The 11,485-nt window shown below is 38.0% G+C and overlaps 1 long non-coding RNA gene across 1 annotated transcript; it reads left to right on the top strand.

Annotated features, from left to right (window-relative positions):
* The first annotated feature begins 155 nt into the window (after nucleotides 1–155).
* Nucleotides 156–10,055, top strand: LOC130105402 (uncharacterized). Its single transcript, XR_008809594.1, has 3 exons — nucleotides 156–345; nucleotides 7,735–7,979; nucleotides 9,313–10,055. It is a non-coding gene; the product is annotated as an uncharacterized LOC130105402 (long non-coding RNA).
* Nucleotides 10,056–11,485: the final 1,430 nt, after the last annotated feature.

Below are 11,485 nucleotides of genomic sequence, written 5' to 3'. Positions count from 1 at the left end.
CATAATATAACCTGTGACACTGTATGAACTGCAGTGTGAATGAGACTGATGATATTGAATAACACATTAAAGGCAGTAAGTGTACTCTATCCTCACAGTACCTGTGGATGTCTAGCAAAGCCTGTAGCTGTAATCATATTTGATTTCCTTGTTTATTTGAGTAATATTTCAATATTCACCCACATGATGACATTTCTGATCGTGCATCACTGTTTACAAGCACGAACTTGCGTTCTTTATGTGTGTTCGCAGAACCTTTTGAGCGCCGAATCGCTTCAACCAAAAAATCAAGCTGTTTTCAAGAGTGGTGCATGCGGGGAGTAATTACAGGCAGCTGTTGCTGAGGTGAAATTACATGTGTCTTCTTGACACGATCACTCGCGCTGACAGCCGACGAGGGAGACAATTTGACGCCGTGTGTGTGTGTGTGTGTGTGTGTGTGTGTGCATCTACTTGAGCTTGAGATTAAGAAAGACTAACTTAAACCAGACTTAGGTTTTCAGGTTTCTCCTGCATTGCACGTCATCCCGGGATTCAATTCAGTTATTTGTATAGCGCTTTTCACAATACACATCATTTCAAGTTATATTACAGTTTAGAGTGATTTGTTATCAGAGGAAACTGCATTTCACAAATGTACATATACAAATCACAGTTAGCAAAAAATGTGTTCATTTATACACTGTACTAATTTAATGCAGAAACAATGAGCTCACTGAAGTAATGAATACTTGTTTGTTAAAGGTGCTATATGTATTTTTTAGCGGCCTCTATCGGTGATGTTTCAGATTGCAACCAATTTTTTCAAGAGCGCTCGTGCTGGAACACAAGAGCGAGCACTCATGGTACCGGCCACACTGAGACTTTCAACACACCGGAGAAAGCATCACACAACATGCTGGAAACTCATGTAAACTCCCACTGCAACGTTACAATAATAGGCTACTTTTATCAGCTTGACGTTAAACTAATGCTCCATGCTCGTACCATGATAACGTTACATTGACTGCATTTAGCCGACATGTGGTGTCATAGCATAAGGCATTTCACTAACTATTCGTGTATCTTTCACAATCAGCAATGTCAACATAGGTGAATGTATAATATGATAACGAAAACGGTTAGTGAACTAGACTGAACAATTTCAGTGTAACAGTAAGATCGTAGGAAGTAACATTACTGAACGTGTTTGGAAATGTGTATTATAAACAATATGATAGTAGTGGGATGAGTGACGTTCAGAGCCGGCTCTCCCTATAAGCGAACTAAGCGGCTGCTTAGGGCCCCGCCACCACTAGGGGGCCCCCTAACTACAGATGGTAGTCGCCGGCGTCGCCGCTCAAAGTGTGGGGCGCGCCCCACTGGTGGGGAATAGAGAGGTGACAGGTGGGGCGCGCCAACGGGAGGAAATTTTCCTTTTTATGCCTTAATATCTTTATTCGTTCATGGCGAGTCCGCATCGCCAACTTCATATTTGCAGCGACGCAGAAAACACCAGTTTATTAATAAACAATTAAATGTCTCCTTGCTATTTTTTACACATTCATAATAATCATTAGCCTATTTTTGCCGGTTCGTGCGCTTGAGTGCGGCTTTATAACACTCGTTATCCTGTATAGCCTATTTAAGTTATTAAAGGAGAACTCCGGCGCAAAATGAACCTTTGGTCTAATTACACATTGTTACTTAGTCAACCGTTCTCTGAGATTTGTTTTCATGATTATCGAATGTAAATAGTTTTATCTCTAAAAACAGTTTAGCCTATAAAGCTAGTATAACGCTAGTATATTGGGCATAGATCAATGACAAATAAAAATCGCTTGTTAATACCACTAACAAGGCTGAAAATAGACCCACACTACCACGGTAGCATAATGAGGGTCCCTACCTTCAAACCGAAGCATTGAGAACTTTGTCAGTGTCCAGACAGTTTAATAAGAAGATATTTTAAACATACAGTCAACTTCGCGTATACAGGCAGAAGCCATCTTTGAAAAACAGTCTCTACCAGTCGATCTACGAACGCCGATCCAAGCCTGCTGTTCGCGCTCACCTTATCACGACTTATAGCTCGTTCACATCTCACCAGCGCACTTGGATCGGCGTTCGTAGATCGACTGGTAGAGACTGTATTTCAAAGATGGCTTCTGCCTGTATACGCGAAGTTGACTATGTTTAAAATATCTTCTTATTAAACTGTCTGGACACTGACAAAGTTCTCAATGCTTCGGTTTGAAGGTAGGGACCCTCATTATGCTACCGTGCTAGTGTGGGTCTATTTTCAGCCTTGTTAGTGGTATTAACAAGCGATTTTTATTTGTCATTACACTATGCCCAATATACTAGCGTTATACTAGCTTTATAGGCTAAACTGTTTTTAGAGATAAAACTATTTACATTCGATAATCATGAAAACAAATCTCAGATAACGGTTGACTAGGTAACAATGTGTAATTAGACCAAAGGTTCATTTTGCGCCGGAGTTCTCCTTTAAATCAAAATAAAGGGGCGATTTGTCCACTAATGGCTTAAATAAACAACTACTAGTCGACTAGAAGAAAAAACTTTAGTCGGAGTTCGAACCAGAGCGCGCGACCCTGAGCGCCGGAATGAGCGAGCCGAGGAATATTCAGAAATGCGCTCTCCGCTCACAAGCTCTGAACGGAACAAAGGAATATTAAAGTAATTAATCATTAGTTTATATCTCATACACTGCCCATCATTTTAATCCAATATCAAACACAGTAGCCTATGTTACGTCTATTTTTTTTTTAAATAGACCTGTCTTGCCAAATGTATTTCTCTTCTTTTCTTTTTTTAACAGATTGCAAAGTGGCACTTTTATTTCTTTTCTATTTTTGAACTTGATGCACATTTTGACACAGCTGCACTTTTATTTTCTCTATTTTTGAATTCCATGCAAGTTATGACACAGCTGCACTTTTATTTTCTTTATTTTTTAACTTGCTGTTATGTTATTTGATGTAGATAGTTTGTATTTAGATAGTAGCCTATACTTGTTACCAGGGTACCCGCGGGTCTTAAAAGCCTTGAAAAAGTCTTGAATTTGATCATCTCAAATTAAGGCCTTAAAAGCCTTGAATTTTGTATACCAAGTCTTGGATTTCGTTACAAAGGTCTTATTTATGTTTTTGCCTTTGCTAGGATTAAGTTCATACCGTAACTAAATTAACTGTTACTAATGTAGGCTAATTCAAAATGTATGCAACGTTGAGTCAGAGACAATTTTGGTTGAGCGCGAGCTCCACGTCATAGCAGAAAAAGCGATCGCGTGCGCACCCGTTACTAGGCAAGTGAGGTACAGAACAAGATAGTACCTAGCCTAGTTTAATCCGCTGTGGCCACAAATGACAGAATTTAAACCCCAAATACGAGCTTTTCTGTTAAAAGAACATATTTTCTACCCAGTCTTTTCAATAGTATCTGGCAACCATGCGCACGCTCTCTCTCTACACTGCTGAAGCGCGGATTATCTGAAAACACAGACAAGCTGGCCTGGTTGGCAACAGTTGGCATTCAGCGATCATTATTTAAAATGTTGTACTTGAATTAAAGTGTCATCCAGTCGGTCTGTGTTCTGTCACCGCTTGCGCTGTTTGTGCGACTAAATCTGCGATCAAAATGCAGGCTGATATATCCACCAGTGTTCATACGAGCAAGAATGCAATGTTTACCGAATATCCACACGATTTCAAATGTGACCTTGATTTTATACAACAGTAAAAAAAAAAAAAAAGGGTAACATTAAGTGATGTACTACATTTAAAACAGCATTGTCAGGCTTATGGGCTCTGCACGGCGGTATTTCCGGTGAAGGTCTAAGGATGCTGGATTACTTCCGCCGATCGTAGAGTAATGCTATACCGAGAATTTATATTGGTTTTTATACTCTATTGCTATATTAAAGAAACGTTAGTCACAAAAACAGACAAAACAGACACTCCTCGTTTTGTTTATGCTTCTGTGTTTATTATATTAAATAAACATAACTATATATAAAATTACATCTAAACGTATTAAAGTTTCGTTTCAAAGACGAGAGGACAGTATTTTGAAGACTCTGCCATAATCCCGTTTTCCTCCGCTTTAAATCTCCCCAACCGGAAACGCACGAGCATCCTTGCGTCAAACGCGGAAGTTATGTGTGCATATAGCCCATTGCTCTGTTTTGCAACGAAATATGTGGCTTTGAACGAATCGTGAGATCCAATGAATGAATGACTCAAAGACTCACTCATAAAGATAGGGAGTTACCGCCACCTACTGGCGATTTTAATGTTTTTTAACATTGCAAATTTAATGAACATTGTTTTATTTAAAGCATTATTTCTGTCTTTTTTTAAGGTATTACAAAGGTAAAAAAGGGATAATTATGTAGAACTGCACAAGTGCTACTGCTAAAGTCGTGCAATGTCAATAATTTCTCATAAGCCTAATTGAGTTGGCCTAGAGAGAATAATTATTATGACATTTTCTGTCTAAAGACTACATATAAAATAACTACCAAAAGTAAAGTAACTGCAGTTTGACTAAAAGTGGACAAAAAATGCAAAGACTTTTCGTCAACTACAACTATAAAAAACTGGATGACTCAAATGTGATTAAGACCAATAAACATTTTCATCTTAAGACTAAATAAAAAATGGCTGCCAAAATTACACTGGCCTACATACACGTGCGCTACAATGCTGTTGCGTATGTATTAAATGAATTAAATAAAACATTTTACTTAAATTATCAGTCAAGTAGCCTCCTTGTACATTATTATTTTCTAGGGTTTAAAATGTATACAGATTTGACATTTTCCCCTCATACTTCTGTCGGAATGGGTACGAAGTTGGCATTGAATTTCATTTAAAATGGTATTAAAAAGGTCTTAAAAAGCCTTGAATTTAAGTTGGAGGATCCTGGGGGTACCCTGGTTACTTCAATAAATTGGAACATTTTAAGCTTGTTGCGTATTTCATTAGCATTTAGTGTTTGGGCGATGGGGGCAGTGGGGCTTGAAAATTCCCCCTTGTCCAAAATGGGGAATGACCGAAAAAGTTTGAGAACCACTGCGTTAAGTCAACCAACCGTGTCAGATCGTTGTCTTCCCTGGACTTGGAAATTTGACCGCAAAAATGAAACGAGTCTATCCATCGGGTGCAGAAAAAAAAAGAATATGTTTAAATCACTTTAGAAGGAAGCAAAGAAATTACAGGTCCAACTTCTCCCTCTTTTTAAAGTGTGGAAAAGGAAAAAGAAGTTCAAAGATCGAGACTCCAGCAACACCTGTAGTATATGCAACAACTTTATTGAAGATTTGTTAGATTGGGGTTCGATTGTATACAGTTGCCGGTTTGCGGTGGCAATACTCCATTATTTACTGCAAGGCAGGGCCCCCAATTTTTCTGCTTAGGGCCCCCAGATTTACAGAGCCGGCCCTGGTGACGTTAGACAGTAGATCTAGTACATAAAATAAAAGTTACATCCTAAAGCACCTACTTTTTCTTATCCTGGAACAGTCTTTTGTATTCATTTCATATGTTGTAGTTTACCTTGCTATTTCATTACAGTTTACCATTATTTCAGCATATCTGAAAACTTGTAATTTATCACAATAAGAATAGTGGAGGTCTCTCCATAATTCAAACGCTTTGCCGATGTTGATCCGTGTTTTCGTCCTGAGTCGATCCGATTCATGTTTGGCCTGACAAGCTTCAGCAGATAAACTCTCGAGTTACCTCAGGATGGGCATATCATAACATTAAGCAAGAATAATCATGTCCATTTGATCTCATATAACTGTATAAGGTTAGGAGATGCATTATATGAATGCTAGGCTAAAGAGATGTGTCTTTAATTTAAACTGGGAGAGAGAGTCTGAGCCCCGAACATTATCAGGAAGGCTATTCCAGAGTTTAGGAGCCAAATGTGAAAACGCTCAGGTAAAACATGGCCTAAGACACGAAACGAGCGGTTTGTGTGAGAAAACGAACAGTATTTATATCGTTTTTACCTCTTGTAAACACAGCCACGTCCAAGTGATCTGAGGGCGCCGGCGCTTCGGTCTGCGCAAGCGCCGGAAGTGATCTCTATATGATCTAAATAAGGTTGTGAAAAAAATTCAACGTTGTCTGTTGATATATCGAAATCATACCTGTCAACACTCCCGTTTTTCCCGGGTTTCTCCCGTTTTTTAGCCCTATCTCCCGGAACCCTCCCGGTTTGTTATTTCTCCCGGGAAACTCCCGTAATTTGCATGGCCCAAACTCCTTTTTGAATAATCGGACCAATATGTTGCCAGATCTTGTATTAAATGCATTATATTCACACAATTAGGGGTGTAACGGAACATGTAATCGTATTGAACCGTTTCGGTACGAGGCTTCCGGTTCGGTGCGCATACAAACCGAACGATTCCTTGGACCATTTTTCCTGCCGACAAAATCCACGCTGGCGCGATCACCACAACGTTGCGCAACATCAAATGGCAAACATAATGAAACCGGAACGAAACTGCGCTACTCATTATATTGTGCTTAACGGGCCATTTATCAGTTCGGACCAGCAGCATCTGTGCAGCGCGAGATCAAGCGACACTGTGCTGAGAGATCCAGTGAAGAAAACATTTGAATTCGCCACTGGAGTAATAACATCGCTGCGAGATCTAGTGAGAAGCATTCACATTTCTCCATTATTAACCGCAGATCTCTATTAGATCAAACAGCGCTGACGTGGACACCAGGAGAAACATTGGACCGTGAATGATCTAGTTATAGGCTTTAAGTCCACAGATCAGCAACATTCACCATGGATTTAATATAGTAACACTAACTGTAACCTTGGAAGTTTGGCTGGAATAGTGAAATGCTTTCAAGTACTTCACACATCTTTTTCCAGCTCTTCCAAACTCAAATATTATCTTTTCCAGCACTTCAAAACTCAAATATTATCTAAATATTATAAATATAGGCCTATATTTAAATGTTATTTTTAATGTGATGACCAAAACATTATTTGTTCATCCTTCAAAGATTACCCCCATTTATAAACCTGAACGTTTCAAGATGTAGGAAAACTTTTTTTCCACACACATCATATACAATTTCAACCTGTTTGTCATCTCAACACCCCCCCCCCCCCCCCCCCCCCGTTGCGCCGAACTGTCCCCGCACAAATCTCCCGGATTTTGAAAACCAAATGTTGACAGCTATGATCGAAATCGTCTTCCATTGCGATTTCCTGTATATCTAAATATGTTTAGATCTTCACAGTGAAAGGTAACACTTCCGAAATCTCTGTGTAAACAATGAGTGACGTACACGCGCGAGAGATCACTTCCGGCGCTGGCGCAGACCGACGCGCCCGCGCCCTCAGATCACTTGGACGTGGCTGTGGTTACAAGAGGTAAAAACGATATAAATACTGTTCGTTTTCTCACACAAACCGCTCGTTTCGTGTCTTAGGCCATCAATGTGTACTTACATTTACGAGTCATTAAATCATGTTTAATTTGGACTTCTCTGTGCATGCTCTTTGAGGTGGTGACCATAGACCTGCATTATATGACTGACAGACAAGAACGGTTTGACCTAAAAATATCAAAATTGAAACTACTGCGGAAACGAAGACACCTACATCTTGGATGGCCTTGAGGTAAGCTAAAACATACCAAAAATTAATTTCAAAGTGAACTATCCCTTTAATTCACAGCGTTTTCTCCATTAGGGCCTCGTTTGAGGACGTTGAGAGGGATTTTTGCATTACCTGTAGCTTCATCTTCTCTCCTCTTCTTCTGAACCCTGGAGGAATTCTGCTAACTTTGTTTCTAAAAGTGGCATTGCGAAGAAAGTTCTGTGGGTTGCCATGACAACTGTTTCCGACAGAGAGAGAGAGAGAGATGCAGAGGCTCAGTGAGATGCTGAAGAAAAGGTTGAACAAGAAGCGTTTTGAATGAAGTGTTCAGAGGCCAGGTGAGCAGATTCACACATCAGCTGTAGGATGCATGAAACATAATGACTAGGCCTGTCAGCCAATGGGAAACTGTGTCTTTTAAAAAAAAACTGAATTATTGATGAAGCTGCTGTCTTGTGTTACTCTGGTTTTACCACGGTGAACGAGGGTTTTAGGCACTCCATGACATGTTGAAGATCGTCAGTGAATAAAATCACTGTAAAGTGACTCAAACCGTTTTGACGTTTATTCACTCTTAGGATATGAATTCTTGATATCAACACTTACATTTTCACTGGTTAAAATGCTAATTCTTGATATCAGAAATTGGATTTTTACTAGTAAAAATTATAATTCTTGATATCAATAATTAAAAGTGTTGATAATTGTATTGTTAACTTACTATAGTTAAATGTCACCATAGGCTGCCATTCAAATTCAATTGTTGATATCCTATGGTGACATTTAACTACACTTAAAAAAAAAAAAGTTTTTAACTACAATCAACTTGGATGTTTAAGTCATTTCAAAATTTAACTGACTTGTATGACAAAAAAGTTGAAAATTGCTTAACTTTTTTTGATGAGTTAAAGCAATGTAAAAACATGTTGTCATAACTTATTGATCATATCATTTTTTTTTCAGTGTAGTAAAAATACAATTACAGATATTAAGAATTATAGTTTTTGCTATAGTTGAAATTTTGATATCAAGAATTCATATTTGTTCAAGTGATGATGTCATTGTTGATATAAAAAATTAACATTTTTACTAGTAGAAATCGAATTCCTGATGTTACGGAAGCGTATTGCATTCACTTGAGGAAAAAAAATCTACTCTGTTTTTCTGAATTAACGAGTTAATTATCTCAAAATTATGAGTAACTCGTCATTAATTCATAAAAACAGAGTGAAAAAATGTTTTTCAAGAAAAAATTATCTCTGTTTTTCTGAATTAACGAGTTAATATCTCAGAATTATGAGCAAAAACTTTTTTTCCATAAAAAAATATCTCGTAATTCTGAGATAATTAACTTGTTAATTCAGAAAAACAGAGTAGATTTTTTTTTCCTCAAGTGAATGCAATACGCTTCCGTACTGATGTCAAGAATGAGCATTTTTAACAAGTGAAAATTGTTTGTTGATATCAAGCATTCATATCCTGGGAATGAATAGAAGTCAAAAGGGCTTGCCATAACTCTAGTGGTTCTCATGCAGTGAACATGAAACGGTCCTAAAAACACAAATACGCTTCTGTGAAGAAGTCTCAGAAATAGAGTATCACACACAGCAAGAGTAATTAGTGTGAAACACATGATGTTTTTTCAGCAGCTAATTGGATTTCTGTCCTCAGGAGAGCCGGTCCGCGGTGACCCGAGGCAGATTGAACACACTGACACACCGTCTGTACGCGTGTAGCGTCGATGCGCTCATGACTTCGGGAGCACCTTTAGATCCACGGAAGAGTTAGAGAAGGTCACCAGTCGTCCATCGGCTCAGTTCTTGACTGGATCCTGCTGTCCTGAGGTCGATTATACGCTGGATGGGAGGACGGTTTCTGGAACATAATATAGCGATGACACAATGAGGATAAAACGAGTCATGTGGTCAGGTGACACTTTGAGGTCAGTGACTGAAGATCCTCCCTCTTCGCTTTTACTCTTGGAGGACAATGAACTGGTTTTTTTTTTTCTTCAGTGCAATTAATGACAACATGAACAACGTCCTAGTTTTCGCCAGTGCAAAACGAGGGAAAATTCCCAAAGATGGCCGCCTGAAAAGCTCCGGCTAGGTCGGTCACGCGGCTCATCCAATTATAGAATAGCTGTGACAACTCGGGGGGTGAAGATGGAAACTCTTCCCTCCGACGCTATAAATCAAAGTGGTTCATTTTCAAGGTGAGATGTTGGGGAAGTTGAAGAGTCAGGAATTTGTGGGAACTGGAGCACAGTGGGAATCATAGGGAACTTACTGGAAACATAAATGCAGCAAATCTTTCAATAATCAAAGCACACCTGCACATGGTTTCAGAAGTGTACATGCAAACTTGAGTTAAACAGCTTTAAAAATGAGGATGCATGATGTTGGACACGCTGCTCAAGAAACATGTCTTATTATTATAAATATGGAAAACCAATTCAAATGTTGGTTTAATAATTTAAATTAATACTTTTATTCAGCAAGGATGCATTAAATTGATTAAAAGTGACGTAAAGACATTTATAATGTTATGAAAAATAAAAATTTATTTTAAATAAATGAACTTTTTATTAACAAAAGAATCTTTAAAAAAAAAGCATTATTAAAAATTGAGAGGCAATAATAATTGAGTGATTTCTGAAGGATCATGTGACACTGAAGACTGGAGTAATGACGCTGAAAATTCAGCTTTGATCACAGGAATACATTACAGTTTAACATATATTTACATCTTAACCTACACACACACACTCACACACATGTTGTGTTTTATGGGGACTCTCAATAATGATTTTTATACTGTAGAAACTGTATATTCTCTCCCCTTACACTAACCCGGCCCCTAAACTTGCCTATCACACAAAACTTTCTGCATTTTTAAATTTTCAAAAAACATTCCTTAGTATTATTTAGCTGTCCCCATAATGTCGAGTTTACCAGGCAACACACACACACACACACACACACACAAATGTACTGTGTATATGTATATATATATATGCAGGTGAAACTCGACAAATTAGAATATGGTGCAAAAGTTCATTTATTTCAGTAATTCAACTTAAAAGGTGAAACTAATATATTATATAGACTCATTACATGCAAAGTGAGATATTTCAAGCCTTTACTTGTTATAATTTTGATGATTATGGCTTACAGCTTATGAAAACCCCAAATTCAAAATTAGAATATTGTGAAAAGGTTTTCATATCTGTAATCCATAATCATCAAAATTATAACAAATAAAGGCTTGAAATATCTCACTTTGCATGTAATGAGTCTATATAATATATATTAGTTTCATCTTTTCAGTTGAATTACTGAAATAAATGAACTTTTGCACCATATTCTATATATATATATATAGAAATTCAACCAAGCAGCTCTACAGAAGTGTCATTATTCAGTTCTGGTTTTGTTCTCACTGAGTGTCAGTCAAATCAATAATACTTCTAATATTAAGTGTCTTTTAAACCCCAAATGAGCAAGCCAAAGATGTCTGTGCCAACATATTCTGAAAACTATGAAAGATGTAACAATGTTTTGCAGTGAGAAACATATATCACAGGTTAAACCGGTTTAATGTTCAGACAGTAGTATGAATAATTTACTCTGACTAATAGAGGATGTGTATTAAAGCAACACAGGGTCAGTACCTCTAATTAACCAGACATATATCCCCTCATTTATAGATGTGTGTGTGTGTGTGTGTGTGTGTGTGTGTGTGTGTGTGTGTGTGTGTGTGTGTGTGCATTCTTCACTCTGACAGCAGCGCAGCGCTCGGCTCCTCCACGGTCCCTCATTACTGGCCCTGAGCTCAGAAACAA

This window comes from Rhinichthys klamathensis, unplaced genomic scaffold (genome assembly GCF_029890125.1).
Source record: "Rhinichthys klamathensis goyatoka isolate OS25496 unplaced genomic scaffold, OSU_Roscu_1.1 h1tg000318l_1, whole genome shotgun sequence".
NCBI lineage: Eukaryota > Metazoa > Chordata > Actinopteri > Cypriniformes > Leuciscidae > Rhinichthys > Rhinichthys klamathensis.
The sequence above is the reverse complement of the archived record's forward strand: the minus strand, read 5'-3'. Positions and strand labels throughout refer to the sequence as shown.